At 46.0% G+C, this 13648-nt stretch overlaps 1 long non-coding RNA gene across 1 annotated transcript in view; it reads left to right on the top strand.

The window, feature by feature from the left end:
• The window catches only part of LOC133766429 (uncharacterized), a 37395-nt gene extending 30884 nt beyond the window's left edge, over positions 1 to 6511 (top strand). The window contains exon 3 of the long non-coding RNA XR_009866708.1: positions 6317 to 6511. This is a non-coding gene — a long non-coding RNA (uncharacterized LOC133766429). The remainder of the gene's footprint in view (positions 1 to 6316) is intronic.
• The last annotated feature ends 7137 nt before the right edge of the window (positions 6512 to 13648 follow it).

Genomic DNA, 13648 nt, shown 5'->3' with positions numbered 1-13648 from the left:
CAAATGTATGTATTTATTTGTAATTTTTTTTTCAAGATTGATTGGTTTAAAAGGCAAAATGACAGAGAGACAGTGATCTTCCTATCCTCTGGTTCACTCCCTAAATGGCCACAATAGCTGGTGCTAGGCCATCTGGAAGCCAGGAACCAGGAACTCCATCCTGGTCTCCCACATGGGTGACAGGGGCCCAAGTGGGTCATCTTCCACTGCCTTTGCAGTGCTTTAGCAGAGAGCTGGATTGGAAGAGGAAGAGCTGGGACTCAAACCTTTGCTCCTATATGGGGATGCCAGCATCACAGGCAGCAGCTGAACTCGCTGAACCCCAACGTAGGCCCTTGTATTTGTATTCTTGATAGTATCACATTACTTCCTGAGCCGGTTACAGCAGGTCACACTCCTAGCAGCAGTGGACAAGAACGCCTTTTTCTCTGAGTCTTTACAAGCACTGCACTTTATCTCCCTTTTTAGTTTAAGGTTCTCCTGACAGAACCAACTGTTGTGTTGCTAAGTCCACAGAATCCGCCTGAAGACCAGCCTCCTAGTGGCATCGCCTTATTGCCTGAATTTGTATTTCCCCGACAACTACAGTTTTCTCTTGAATGTTCTGTTATAAATTATCTGTACAGATAATCATTCACCGTTTTCTATTGGATTTTAATTTGCAGAAGCAATTGACTGAAAGATTAACTGAGGATGTTAACCGTTGTTGTAGATGTCACAACTTTTTTTCTGCTCTGTGCTTTGTTATCTGAATTAATGGTAGCTTTTGTCACAAATTTTAAAAAAATTACTTATTTATTTATTTATTTGAAAGGCAGACACACACACACACACACACGGAGAAAGAGAGATCTTGCATGCACCAGTTTACTCCCTAAATCGCTGCAATGGCTGCAGCTGGACCAGGATGAAACCGGGAGCCTGGAACTCCATCCAGGTGTCCTGCGTGGGTGGCAGGGGCCCATGTACTCTTCCACTGCCTTCCCAGGCTCATTAGCAGGAAGCTGAATGGGAAGCAGAGCAGCCAGGATTCAAACCGGCACTCATATGGGATACCGGCTTCGCAGGCAGGCATCTTAACCTGCTGTGCCATAACACTGGCCCATAATTTTCCATTTTGAATCAGAATATATATGTGCACATGGCCTTTTTTCCTACTGATTCAAGTAATTACTTTCAATAATTTCCCTGGAGAAAAGCCCTGGGTTTTGAGTATATGGTGTAATTTAAAGACTTTACCAGTCATTTAAAGCAATGCCAGCGAATCATCAGTAATGACCTTAAAGTTGAGTACAAAACAGGCTCTATGGCTGGCGCCATGGCTTAACAGGCTAATCCTCTGCCTTGCGGCACTGGCACACCAGGTTCTAGTCCCGGTTGGGGCGCCGGATTCTATCCTGGTTGCCCCTCTTCCAGGCCAGCTCTCTGCTATGGCCTGGGAAGGCAGTGGAGGATGGCCCAAGTCCTTGGGCCCTGCACCCGCATGGGAGACCAGGAGAAGCACCTGGCTCCTGGCTTTGGATTAGCGCGATGTGCCGGCCGAAGCGGCCATTGGAGGGTGAACCAACGGCAAAAAGGAAGACCTTTCTCTCTGTCTCTCTCTCACTATCCACTCTGCCTGTCAAAAAAAAAAAAAAAAACCCTCTATAATAGACCCAGAGTTTCAAGAAATGCTCACATTAACCCCAAATATACCTAGACCCTAATGCTGCCTCTCGTTGTAGAGAAGCAACTGACCTTTGGCCTTATTCCTGCTGTGCTAGGCACTTTCCCTTATCTCATTCAGAGGCTTTCCTCTGCCCCCTACTTTCTTATCTCCTTTCTGCAGCTGAGTAAGCAAGCGCAGAGCTGAGTAGAGAAATCCAGGATTGCATCACACCCTCAGTGTGGCTCCAGAGCCCATGGGCTGTCCACACACTGTCCCTGAGCTAACATTTGTGAGCATGATCCAGACTACAGAGGCTCTTTTCCAGCCGTTCCAGCCACTCCCTGCTTGTTCTTCCTCTTAGGGCACACTTTTAGCCCAATAAATTCCTTCTCCTTCTTCAGGACTCACATGAAATGCTTTCTCGTCGGAGCAGCATTCCAGTTCTGTCTCTCTTGGGATGGTGACTCCTCTTTGTTTTAGATCACTTAAGTGTCAGTCTCCCTGATGGAAACAGCTCTGTGCCCCACTTTGGGTTATCAGTGGAGAAGTTTGGAACGTGCCTTTGCCAGCTGAGCCTGGTGAGGGTTCTAGTATGGTGAGCTCAGTGTTAAGGCAGGGTGGAGCTAGCATGGAGCTCGTAAGGCCAGGTAGGCTGAGTTGCTAAGAGCCTTGCTCACCATGCAAGAGACTAGATTCAATCCCATGGTCAGGGGTGGGGAAAGCCAGTTGAAAGGCTTAAATATGATCAGACTGGGGGAAGGCCTGGATGGATGACACAGCCCAGACAGTCGAGGTGCAGAACAGGCAGCTGGGATGGAAGAAAAGGGTGGATCTGGGCCAGCATTGTGGTATAGCAGGTATGCCACCACTTGCGACCTTAGCACCTCATACTGGGGTGCAGGTTCCGGTCCTGGCTACTCTGTTTCTGAACCAGCTTCCTGCTAATGTGCTTGGGAATTCAGAACAAGATGGCTCCAGTACTGGGGGCTCTGCCACTCCCATGGGGAGACCAAAATGGAGTTCCTGGCTCCTCTCCTTGACCTGACCCAGACCTGGCTGTTGCAGCAATCTGGAAAGTGAACCAGCAGATGGAAGGTTTTTCTCTCTCTGTCTTTCCCTCTCTTGCTATCACTCTGCCTGCCAACTAAATAGGTAAATAAAATCTTAAAAAACAAACAAACAAAAAAAAAACTTTAAATGCAAAAAAATTCAAAGAAACCTTAGAAAATAGACATTATAAAAGCTATTTAATGAAGTTATAATCATTCTACTAGCTTTGATACAATGATGTGGAAATGGAGGCAGCTTTTCAAATTACTTGTATTTATTATAGAATAACTCAAATAACAGATGATTGTTCAACATATAAGTATCTGATAGCTATGGGTTGAATGTGTCTCTCGAAGCTCACATGTTGGAAATTTAATTCCCAACAGCGTTTGCCTTCATGAATGGATTAACATCATTAGTGTGGGAGTGGGTTTCTTATCACAAGGAGGGGCTTATTATGAATGCCAGTTCATCTCCTGCTGGCTCTCTCGAGCTCTGTGGCCCTTCTGCTTCTGCCATGGGACAAAGAAGCCAAAAGGCCTTCACTGCATGCCTGCTCCATGCCTTTGGACTTCCCAACCTCCATACCACGAGCCAAATATGTTTCTGTTGTTTACCAGTTACCCAGTCTGTGATATTTCTGTTGTAACAACACAAAGCAGGGGCTGGTGTTGTGGGATAGCAGATTAAGCTGCTTCCTACAGTATCGGTGTCCCATACAGGCACCGGTTCGAGTCCTGGCTGTCCCACTTCCAAATCCAGCTCCATGCTAATGAGCCTGGGAAAGAGGATGGCCCATGTGTGTGGGCCCCTGCACCTATGTGGGAGACTAGAGGAAGCTCCTGGCCCCTGGCTTCAGCTTGGCCCAGCCTCAGCCATTGCAGCCACTGCAGCCATCTGGGGAGTGAAGTAGTGGATAGAAGATATCTTTCTGTGTGTCTTCTTCTCTCTGTGTAATCCTGACTTTCAAATAAATACATAAATCTTTTTTTTTTAATCAAAAAGTAATTAAGTATTTTTCTTCAAAATTATAAATGGTTAAAGAGCATTTCAATTTATTTACTGGCATGTGTATAAATAAATATTTATATAACATAAATGCATTTAAGTGTAATATTATTTATGTAGTCAGCACATGTATTGATATATTTACTTATACATATGCCAGTATATCAATCTGTATGTATGTATCTATCTAGAAACCAATTCCTTACTTTTAAACACTGAGATTGTTTGGTTTTTCAGTATTATAAAAGTCCTACGTGAGCATCCTTACAATTAAAGTATTTGTATGCATCACTGAATATTTCATTAGGGTAAATTCCCAGAAGTGAAATAGATGGGTTAAATTAAATACAATCTCAAATATTTTCTCCAGTTGTTATGTATTATATTTTAAATATCAAAGTGTTATCTCAAGCTGGCTTACGGTAGAATCAAGGAAAAGAACAGTATTAGAAGTATGCATTTGGCCGGAGCCGTGGCTTAACAGGCTAATCCTCCGCCTTGCAGCACCAGCACACCAGGTTCTAGTCCCGGTCAGGGCGCCGAATTCTGTCCCTGTTGCCCCTCTTCCAAGCCAGCTCTCTGCTATGGCCTGGGAAGGCAGTGGAGGATGGCCCAAGTCCTTGGGCCCTGCACCCGCATGGGAGACCAGGAGAAGCACCTGGCTCCTGGCTTTGGATCAGCACAATGCACCGGCCGAAGTGGCCATTGGAGGGTGAACCAACGGCAAAAAGGAAGACCTTTCTCTGTGTCTCTCTCTCACTATCCACTCTGCCTGTCAAAAAAAAAAAAAAGAAGAAGTATGCGTTTGATGTGTGTTTGTGGGATTCATCCAGGTTGCACCAGCTGTCCTGTTTAGTGAGTTTAATTGCTGTGCATTTTTGAGGACCATGACCCAGTGGTCTCAACTATACTGCAGGCTTTTCAGCTCTCACCGATGTCTCTTTTCTGGTCCAGGATCCCACATGGCACTCGCAGGATCCCACATGCCCTTGGTCCCTCCAATCTGTGACCCAGTTCTTCTGTCTTTCCTTGTCTTTCGTGGCCCTGACACTTTTGGAGAGGAGGGGCCAATTTTTTGAGGGGAGGTCCCTTATCTGGGTTTGTCTGCTATGTTCTCCTGATTAGACTGAAGACATACATGGGTGGGAAGGATTCCAGGAGTGCCGGGCATCACATGGGGGTGACATCACTGTGTCTCATGGATGGGGATGTTTACCTTGGTTGCTTGGACAGCCAAGGAGAAGTCTGCTGGGCTTCTCCACTGCAAAGTCACGACTTTGCCCTCTGTGATTACTAAGGACTTTGTAGGAGAGACTTTAAGGCTCTGTGGATCAGCTGTTTCTGCTTAAACTTTCTCTTCCGCTTTAGCATTGGGCGGTGAGGTTTGCCTGAGCAGTTGTTACCTGGAGCTCCTGCAGGAACTTCACATTTCTCTTGTTCCTGCCATGTTTGTTGGTTATTAGTTTTAGTCTGCAAGGAAGAGTTGGCCTTTCTCATCTGTCTGGTCATTCAGTCCTTTCTCTGTGTTGTGTGGGCTTATGGAGATTTATTTGCTTATTTTTTTAAAAAAGATTTATTTATTTAAAAGTCAGAGTTACATGGAGAGAGAAGGAGAGGCAGAGAGAGAGAGAGAGAGAGAGAGAGGTCTTCCATCCGCTGGTTCACTCCCCAATTGGCTGCAATGGTCAGAGCTGTGCCAATCTGAAACCAGGAGCTTCTTCTGGGTCTCCCATGGGGGTACAGGGGCCCAAGGACTTGGACCATCTTCTGTTTTTCCGGGCCATAGCAGAAGCCAGATTGGAATAAGAGCAGCCGAGACTCCAATGGGTACACATATGGAATGCCAGCACTGCAGGCAGCGGCTTTACCTGCTACACCACAGTGTCAGCAACTGTTACCTTTCTAACCAGAATTTCCTGACAGGGAACTTCAGCATGAGCGACTCCATTTTGAGTTTTAGCCTGCTCAGTTGGGACTCAATGTGGGAGCATAGTCCGAAACAATGGCTCTTGTAACTTTTCATTCACTCTTGTAATGGAAAATAATCTCGGAGACCCCAGTGCATCCACTCATCCTACAGACGAGAAGGCAGGGACACCCTAACTTACTAACTACTAGCTGGTGGCAGGGACACCCACTCCTGTGGCCTTCCTGCTGAGCACAGTGCATTTCTGGGGCTGGCCCTGCCTTTGTCTTCATCTGTGTGATTACTGAGCAGAAAGTCCTGGGCGAGCCCAGGTGACTCAGAGCTGAGAACCAAGAGGGCCAGGGTGGGGTGGCGCGTGGTGCAGAAGTGCTTGATTACTCACAGGAGGCAGAGACACTGTTGTTCAGGGACTGGAGAAGGTGTCGTGGCGTCGGGCCAGGACAAGCTGGGCCCGGGCCAGAAGCAGCCTAGAAGCTGTACAGGAAGGATCTGAGGAGGTGACCAGAAGAACAGTCTGGAGGGTGGAACAGAGCCAGCACAGGGCCTCGCCTGCCAGTCACAGGGCTGCAGTTTCCGTCCTGCAAAGCTGCAGAGACACTCAAGGGTTGGTTGGTTTCCTTTTTTGTTTTGGAGGTCGAATATATAGATCACAAAATTTGCCATTTTTTTTTTTCTTTTGACAGGCGGAGTGGACAGTTAGAGAGAGAGAGAGAGAAAGGTCTTCCTTTGCCGTTGGTTCACTCCCCAATGGCCACCGCGGCCAGCGTACTACGGCCGGTGCACCGCGCTCATCCAAAGCCAAGAGCCAGGTGCTTCTCCTGGCCTCCCATGGGGTGCAGGGCCCAAGCACTTGGGCCATCCTCCACTGCACTCCCTGGCCACAGCAGAGAGCTGGACTGGAAGAGGAGCAACCGAGACAGAATTCGGCGCCCTAACCGGGACTAGAACCTGGGGTGCCAGCGCCGCAGCGGAGAATTAGCCTATTGAGCCGCAGTGCTGGCCAAAATTTGCCATTTTAACCATCTCTGAGTGTGAAATTTAGTGGCATTAATTACAACAGTGTGCAACTATCACCACATCTGTTAATTATAGTAGTGTGCAAAATCACTCTTATTTTCAGAACTTTCCAGAAACTGTGTACCCATTAAGCAATAAATCACATTCTCCATCTCCCCCACTCCTGATAGTTTCATCTCTATGAACTTGCCTACTGTAGATATTTCATTTAAGTGCAATCATACCATGTTAAGTTTACAATTCAGTGGCATGGGGCCCGCATCTTGGCATAGTGGGTAAACTCACCATCTGTAAAACTGGCATCCCATATGGGTGTCAGTTTGAGTCCTGGCTGCTTTACTTCTTACCCAGCTCCCTGCTGATGTGCCTGGGAAAACAGCAGAGGATGGCCCAAGTGCTTTGGCCCCTGCACCCACATGGGAGGCCCGGAGGAAGCTCTTGGCTCCTGGCTTCAGACCAGCGCAGCTCCTGCTGTTGTGGCCGTTTGGAGTCTGAACCATCAGATGGATGATCTCTTTCTCTCTCTCTCTCTTCTCCTCTCTCTGTAATCTCTGCCTTTCAAATAAATAAATCAATCTTTGAAAAATAAATCAATAACATTAAAAAAAAAAACAAAATTCAATGGCATTAAGTATACTCGGATTGTGGCAAGCAGTCACCCCATCTCTTTTCATCTTTGTAAACTGAAACTTTGTACCCATTAAACACTAATTTCCCATCCCCCCCACCCCTAGTCCCTGACACCCGGAGTTTATCTCTACGAATTTGAGTAGCTAGCTACTTCATGTAAGTGGGATCAGCCAATATTTGACTTTCTCTGTCTCGCATTGTTCTCTTAGTATAATGTTTTCAAGGCTGGATACAAGTCCATTGTGTGTGCAACGATATTCTTTTCCACATTTTGTTTATCCGTTCATCTATTCTTGGGCATCTTGGTTATTTTCTACCTTTTGGCTATGGTGAGTAATGCTGCTGTAAACATTGATATACAAATATCTGTTCAACTTCCTGCTTTTTTTTAAACCTAATTTTTAAAAAAGATTTATTTATTTGTTTGTTTGAAAGGCAGAGTTGCAGAGAGAAGGCGAGACAGAGATTTTTCATCCACTGGTTTATTCTTCAAATGGCTGCAATGGCCAGGATTGGGCCAGGCTGTTAGGAGCCAGGAACTTCATATGGGTCTCCCATGTGTGTGCAGGGGTGCAAGCACTTGGGCCATCGTCTGCTGCTTTCCCAGGTTTATAAGTAGGGAGCTGGATCTCAAGCAGAGCAGCTGGGACTCAAACCAGCACATGTGGTAGGCAGTGGCTTTGCCCCCATGCCATGATACTGGCCCCAATTTCTTTTCTTTTCTTTCTTTTTTTTTTTAATGTTTACTTATTTATTTGAAAGGCAGAGTGACAAAGAAGGATAGAGGTCTTCCATCTGCTGGTTTACTCCCCATGTGGCTGCAACAGCCAAAGCCAGGAGCGTGGAACTCCATTTGAGTCTTCTGTATGAATGGCAGGAACCCAAGCACTTGAGCCATCATCTGCTGCCTCCTACGGTGCACATCACCAAGGAGCTGGAGCAGAAGCAGAGGTGGGACTTGAACCAGGCTCTCTGATATGGGATGTGGGTGTCCAACCTGCTGTGCCACAGTGCTCTCTTTTCAACTCTCTGCCTTTGATTCTTTTGGGTATATGTCTAGCACTGGGATTGCTGGGTCATATAGTTTAATTTTTTGAGAAACCACCAATCTGTTTTCCACAGGGGCTAGAGGATTTTCCAATTCCCCCCAACAATGTATGAGAGTTGCAGTTCCTCCACATCTCGACCGACTCTTGGTATTTTCTGTTTCCATTCCTTTTCAGGACTGAATAATATTCCATTGAATGTGTATGCCACATTTGTTTACCTGTTCATTTGTTGCTGGACACTTGGGTTGTTTTCACCTTTTGGCTGTTGTGAATGGTGCTCAATGAACACTGGTCTTTGAGTCCTTGTTTTAGTTCCTCTGGGTATATACTTGGGAGTGAAACTGTTGGATCATAGTGTAATTGTATGTTTAACCTTTGGAGAAATGGCCAAGCCATTTTCCACATTGTACATTCTTACCAGTAATACATGAGGGGCCCTGGAGGGTTTTGAGCAAGGCTGGAATGAGATACCCTCCCAAAGCCACTTCCCCTGTGGTATTACCCAGGAATTGGGAAACCACTTCTGGGTGAGCAGCCTGCTTCTGGTCTGTTGTGGCCCCACCCTGAGGGTTTTTTTCCCTTTTGGTGTCTGCATTCAGTTCTGAATTAATCACTTCATTCCTTAATTCTAATATTTCTCATCGTGTGAAAATTCTGAGTAAAATGATTAATCTCCCCATTCCAGCAAATTTCAGCTTTGTTATATATTTTCTCTTTGTCTTGAAAACTTTCTTCTCAGAACCTGTTGGATTTGGGAAGAGGGTTGGTGTCCTGGCTCTGTGACCATCAGCTTGCTGCCTTAGAGGGGACAGCTGAGGTGTTTGTTTTGTTTTGTTTTGTTTTGTTTTGTTTTCAGAAAATCATCTTTCTACTTCAGGAAAAGACAAAGATCCTGGTTATATAGTATATCTTCATAGTGCTTATGATATTCTCCATCTTGATGTTGAGCTTTTAAACTGAGATCATAATTATATTTAGTTTTATGCCAAAATCTCTAGTTTATGTTTTAAAACTTTTTTAAAGAGTCATTTATTTATTTGAAAGGCAGTTGAAAGGCAGAGCTATAGAGAGAGAAGGAAATAGGTATCTTCCATCCACTGATTCATTCCCCAGATGGCTGCAATGGCCAGGGCTGGGCCAGGCCAAAGCCACAGGAGCTTCATCCATGTCTCCCATGTGGGTGACTAGGATCCAAGCACTTGGGCCATCTTCCACAGCTTTCCTAGGCACATTAGCAGAGAGCTGGATTGGAAGTGGATCGGCCAGGACTTGAACCAGTGCTCACATGGGATGCTGGCATTGCAAGTGGTGGCTTAATCTGCTGTGCCACAGCACTGGCCCCTAAAACATTTTTTAAAATTTAATTTTTATTTGAAAGATACAGAGACAGAGAGAGAGGAAGTGACAAAGAGACAGATGCAGAGAAATCTTCCACCACTGGTTTCCTCCCTAAATGCTCACAAGAGCCAAGACTGGGCCAGGCTGAAGCCAGGAACTCAATCTGGGTGCACATTATGAGGAAGCTGGATCAGAAGCAGAGGAGCCAGGACTTGAGCCCAGGCACTCCAGTATGAGAAATGGGCATCTCAGGGACAGAAACGACTAACGTGCCAAATACCTACCCCTCTTCTTTTTTTAGAAAAAGATTGATTTATTTATTTATTTGAAAAGCAGTGCAACGGCCGGCGCCATGGCTTAACAGGCTAATCCTCCACCTTGCGGCGCCGGCACACCGGGTTCTAGTCCCGGTTGGGGCGCCGGATTCTATCCCAGTTGCCCTTCTTCCAGGCCAGCTCTCTGCTATGGCCCGGGAAGGCAGTGGAGGATGGCCCAAGTGCTTGGGCCCTGCACCCGCATGGGAGACCAGGAGGCTCCTGGCTTCGGATCAGCGAGATGCGCCGGCCGCAGCGGCCATTGGAGGGTGAACCAACGGTAAAAAGGAAGACCTTTCTCTCTGTCTCTCTCTCTCTCACTATCCACTCTGCCTGTCAAAAAAAAAAAAAAAAAAAAAGAAAAGCAGTGCAACAAAGAGAGGGAGAGAGATCTTCCAACCTCTGGTTCACTGCCCAAATGATTGCAATAGCAAAGTCTGGGCCAGGAGAAGCCAGGAGCCAGGAGCCAGGAACTCTATCCTAGTCTCCCACTATGATGGCTGGGGCCTAAGTACTTGGACCATCTTTGACTGCCTTCTGAAGTGGAGCAGCTGGGACTCAAACCAATGCTCTGACAAGGGATGCTGGCATCGTAAGAGGCAGCTTAATCCACTGTGCCACAATGCTGACCCCTTATTTTTTTTGCCTTAACTATAGTATATCTGGAATCATTCAAGTCCATCCTGCTCATGGTTTTGAAATATTGTTACTTTTAATTCATTTTTTAAAAGATTTATTTATTTATTTGGTAGGCAGAGTTACAGACAGAGAGAGGGAGAGACAGAGATAGAGGTCTTTGATCTGCTGGTTCATTCCTCAAATGGCTGCAGTGGCCGGAACTGTGCCGATCCGAAACCAGGAGCCAGGAGCTTTTTCCCAGTCTCCGATGTGGGTACAGGAGCCCAAGGACTTGGGCCATTTTCTACTGCTTTCCCAGGCCATAGCAGAGAGCTGAATCGGAAGTGGAGCAGCCATGTGGGATGCTGGTGCTTCAGGCCAGGGAGTTAACCCACTGCCTGGGGGTGGGGGGCACAATAGTTATCTTGAATTTAAGATAACAATAGCCTTCTCATCTTGAATATTCCCAGCAATGTTGATAAAGCCATTAACTTTTACTTTTCACAATTTAGACATTTAAAAGTAATCTCTTTTAAAAAATGTGTTTGGGAGGCATAGAGAGATAGAGACAGATAGGCAGGCAGAGCAAGCTTCCACCTACTGAGTTCAGTCTACAAATGTCTGCAATGGCCAGGGTGGAGCCAGGGTGGGGCCAGGAGCCAGGAACACAATCTAGGTCTACCATGTAAGTGGCAAGTACTCAAATATTTGAGCCATCACCTCTGCCTCCCACAGTCTTCATCCACAAGAAGTTGGAATCAGGAGCTGGAGCTGGGAATTGAACCCAGGTATTCAGATTTGGAACTTGGGCATTTTAACCCCTAAGCTATGCCTGCCCTGAGGGTGATCTTTACATTTGTTCAAAATCAGTAAATGGCCATGATATTTTACGTACATATGACTGTCAAATACATTATAGAAATACAGTGGAAGAACACAGTCTTTTTCTGATAATTGTTTTTTAGAGGTGTCAGCAATGACTGCTTTACTTCATCTTGATTAATTTACAACAGGAAGAGTTGATAGAATTAGTGTTCTTAGAAAATATCATGTGACAGATATACAGATAATATTAAAATAAAGCATCAAATATTTTATATATTGCTATTTTCTTATAGTCTACAGATTTCCTTGCACCCATTAATGCATATTTTTTAATAAAGAGTTACATAATACAATAAAATCTATGACCCTGAGATACTTTTTATATGGACTCTGCAGACTCATTGGTATTTATTTCTCAGAAACACAGTTCCAGAACATGGGCTGATTATCTGAGAGCCTACCGGATAAAGGAAAATATCTAAAAGCAAACAATGTTTATAGTTGCTCTGACTCAGCACAATTTAGATTCTCTTTTTGGCAAAGAAAACTAAACAATGCTCTGCTACTTCTCAGCGGTCAATAGGGAGAGCTTTGAGCTCCTTGTCCAAAGCATCATCATGGTTGCACAGGCAGCCTCTGGCGTTAGCGGCCAGGGCCCAGTGTCGCAGGCTGTGCTGGGGGCTTCTCTCCAGCTGTCTTGTCCCTTCTGGTCGCCTCCGTGCGCTTGTTGGCAACATCTGGGCTGAGCTGTGGTGTTGTTTTAATCTGAAACCCAGTGAACACATAACAATTCATACAGGGACTTCAGAAGGAAAGAAATTCTCATCTGTTCTACAGTATGGATGAACCTTGAGGACATCATGCTAAGTGAAATAAGCCAGACACAAGAAAACAAATACAAGGATTCCACTTGGGTGAGGTCCGCAGAGTAGTCAGATTCACAGAAAGAGGGCTGGGAGCTGGGGAATGGGGCATGAGTATAGGTGATGGTGCTAATGGTTGTATAAAGTGGGAATGTGCTGAACGTCACTGAACTGCACACTTAAAAGTGGCAGACATTATATTATTTGTATTTTATACCAGTAAAGGGTTCACATAGAAAATCTACCCCAAACCCACACAAGCTTCCTATATTTAGGCCCTGGCTTATAAGTAGAAATATATGTAGTCTTCCCTCACTGAACGCTGACCATTTCAAACAAACAAAAAATCAGTTTAAAATACAGTAAGGTAGAGATTTAAGGGTTTAAAAAAAAAAGCAGCAAATCCTTCCAGAGTAAAGTTCCAAGTCAGACTCAGCGTCAGATGTCATTCTGCCCTATTCTATGACATAGTTAGCAATGATGGTCCCAGTCTGCCTTTGTACACCCTGTTCCTTCCAACTTAACAATTGGCCCTACACCCTAGCCCTAGGCCAGCACTGGGGAAGGAGGAAAAAACTGTGACCCAGTCTGATCGCTAGGAGCAGACAGCCCAGTGGGGGAAGTGAACCTGGGTTTCTGTGGAGCCTTTCAGCCTGGTGCCCATGGCATACCTGATGGGATGGGAGGGTCCAGCCAGGGCTTCTCCTGCTGAGGGGTCTGCCATTTTTAAACCCGAGGATGAGTGATTCATCCAAGAGGTGGAGTGTGCGGTCTTCCAAGTAGAGTAGAAGCATGCGCAAGGGGCCGGCGCTGTGGCGTAGCAGGTAAAGCTGCCGGCTGCAGTGCCGACATCCCATATGGCCACCAGTTTGAGACCCAGCTGCTCCACTTCCAATTCAGCTCTCTGCTATGGTCTGGGAAAACAGTATAAAATGGCCCAAGTCCTTGGGCCTGGGAGACCTGGGGGAAGCTCCTGGCTCCCGGCTTCGGATTGGTGCAGCTCTTGCTGTTGCGGCCAACTGGGGAGTAAACCAGCGGAAGGAAGACCTCTCTCTGCCTCTCCTTCTCTCTCTGTATAACTCCAACTTTCAAATAAATAATAAATAAATCTTAAAAAAAAAAAAAAGCATGTGCAAGCACACACAATAAGGAAACCATCTAGAAAATGTCTAGCCAGTGTGGCTGGAGAAGAAGCTGGAACGAGCTGGAGGCCGTGGCTGCCCCCACTACAGAAGCCTGCACAGACCAAGGCCTCTCTCCTGGTGACTTGATGCACTCTTCTTCTGCAGGACCTACTCTTCTCAGTCTTTGTGTGGCCTGACCTCTGGTGACCCAGCGGCCTATGATACTGTCATGTAGTC

The sequence above is a fragment of the Lepus europaeus genome, chromosome 9, assembly GCF_033115175.1.
Source record: "Lepus europaeus isolate LE1 chromosome 9, mLepTim1.pri, whole genome shotgun sequence".
Lineage (NCBI taxonomy): Eukaryota > Metazoa > Chordata > Mammalia > Lagomorpha > Leporidae > Lepus > Lepus europaeus.
This window is presented reverse-complemented; position numbering and strand designations above follow the sequence as displayed.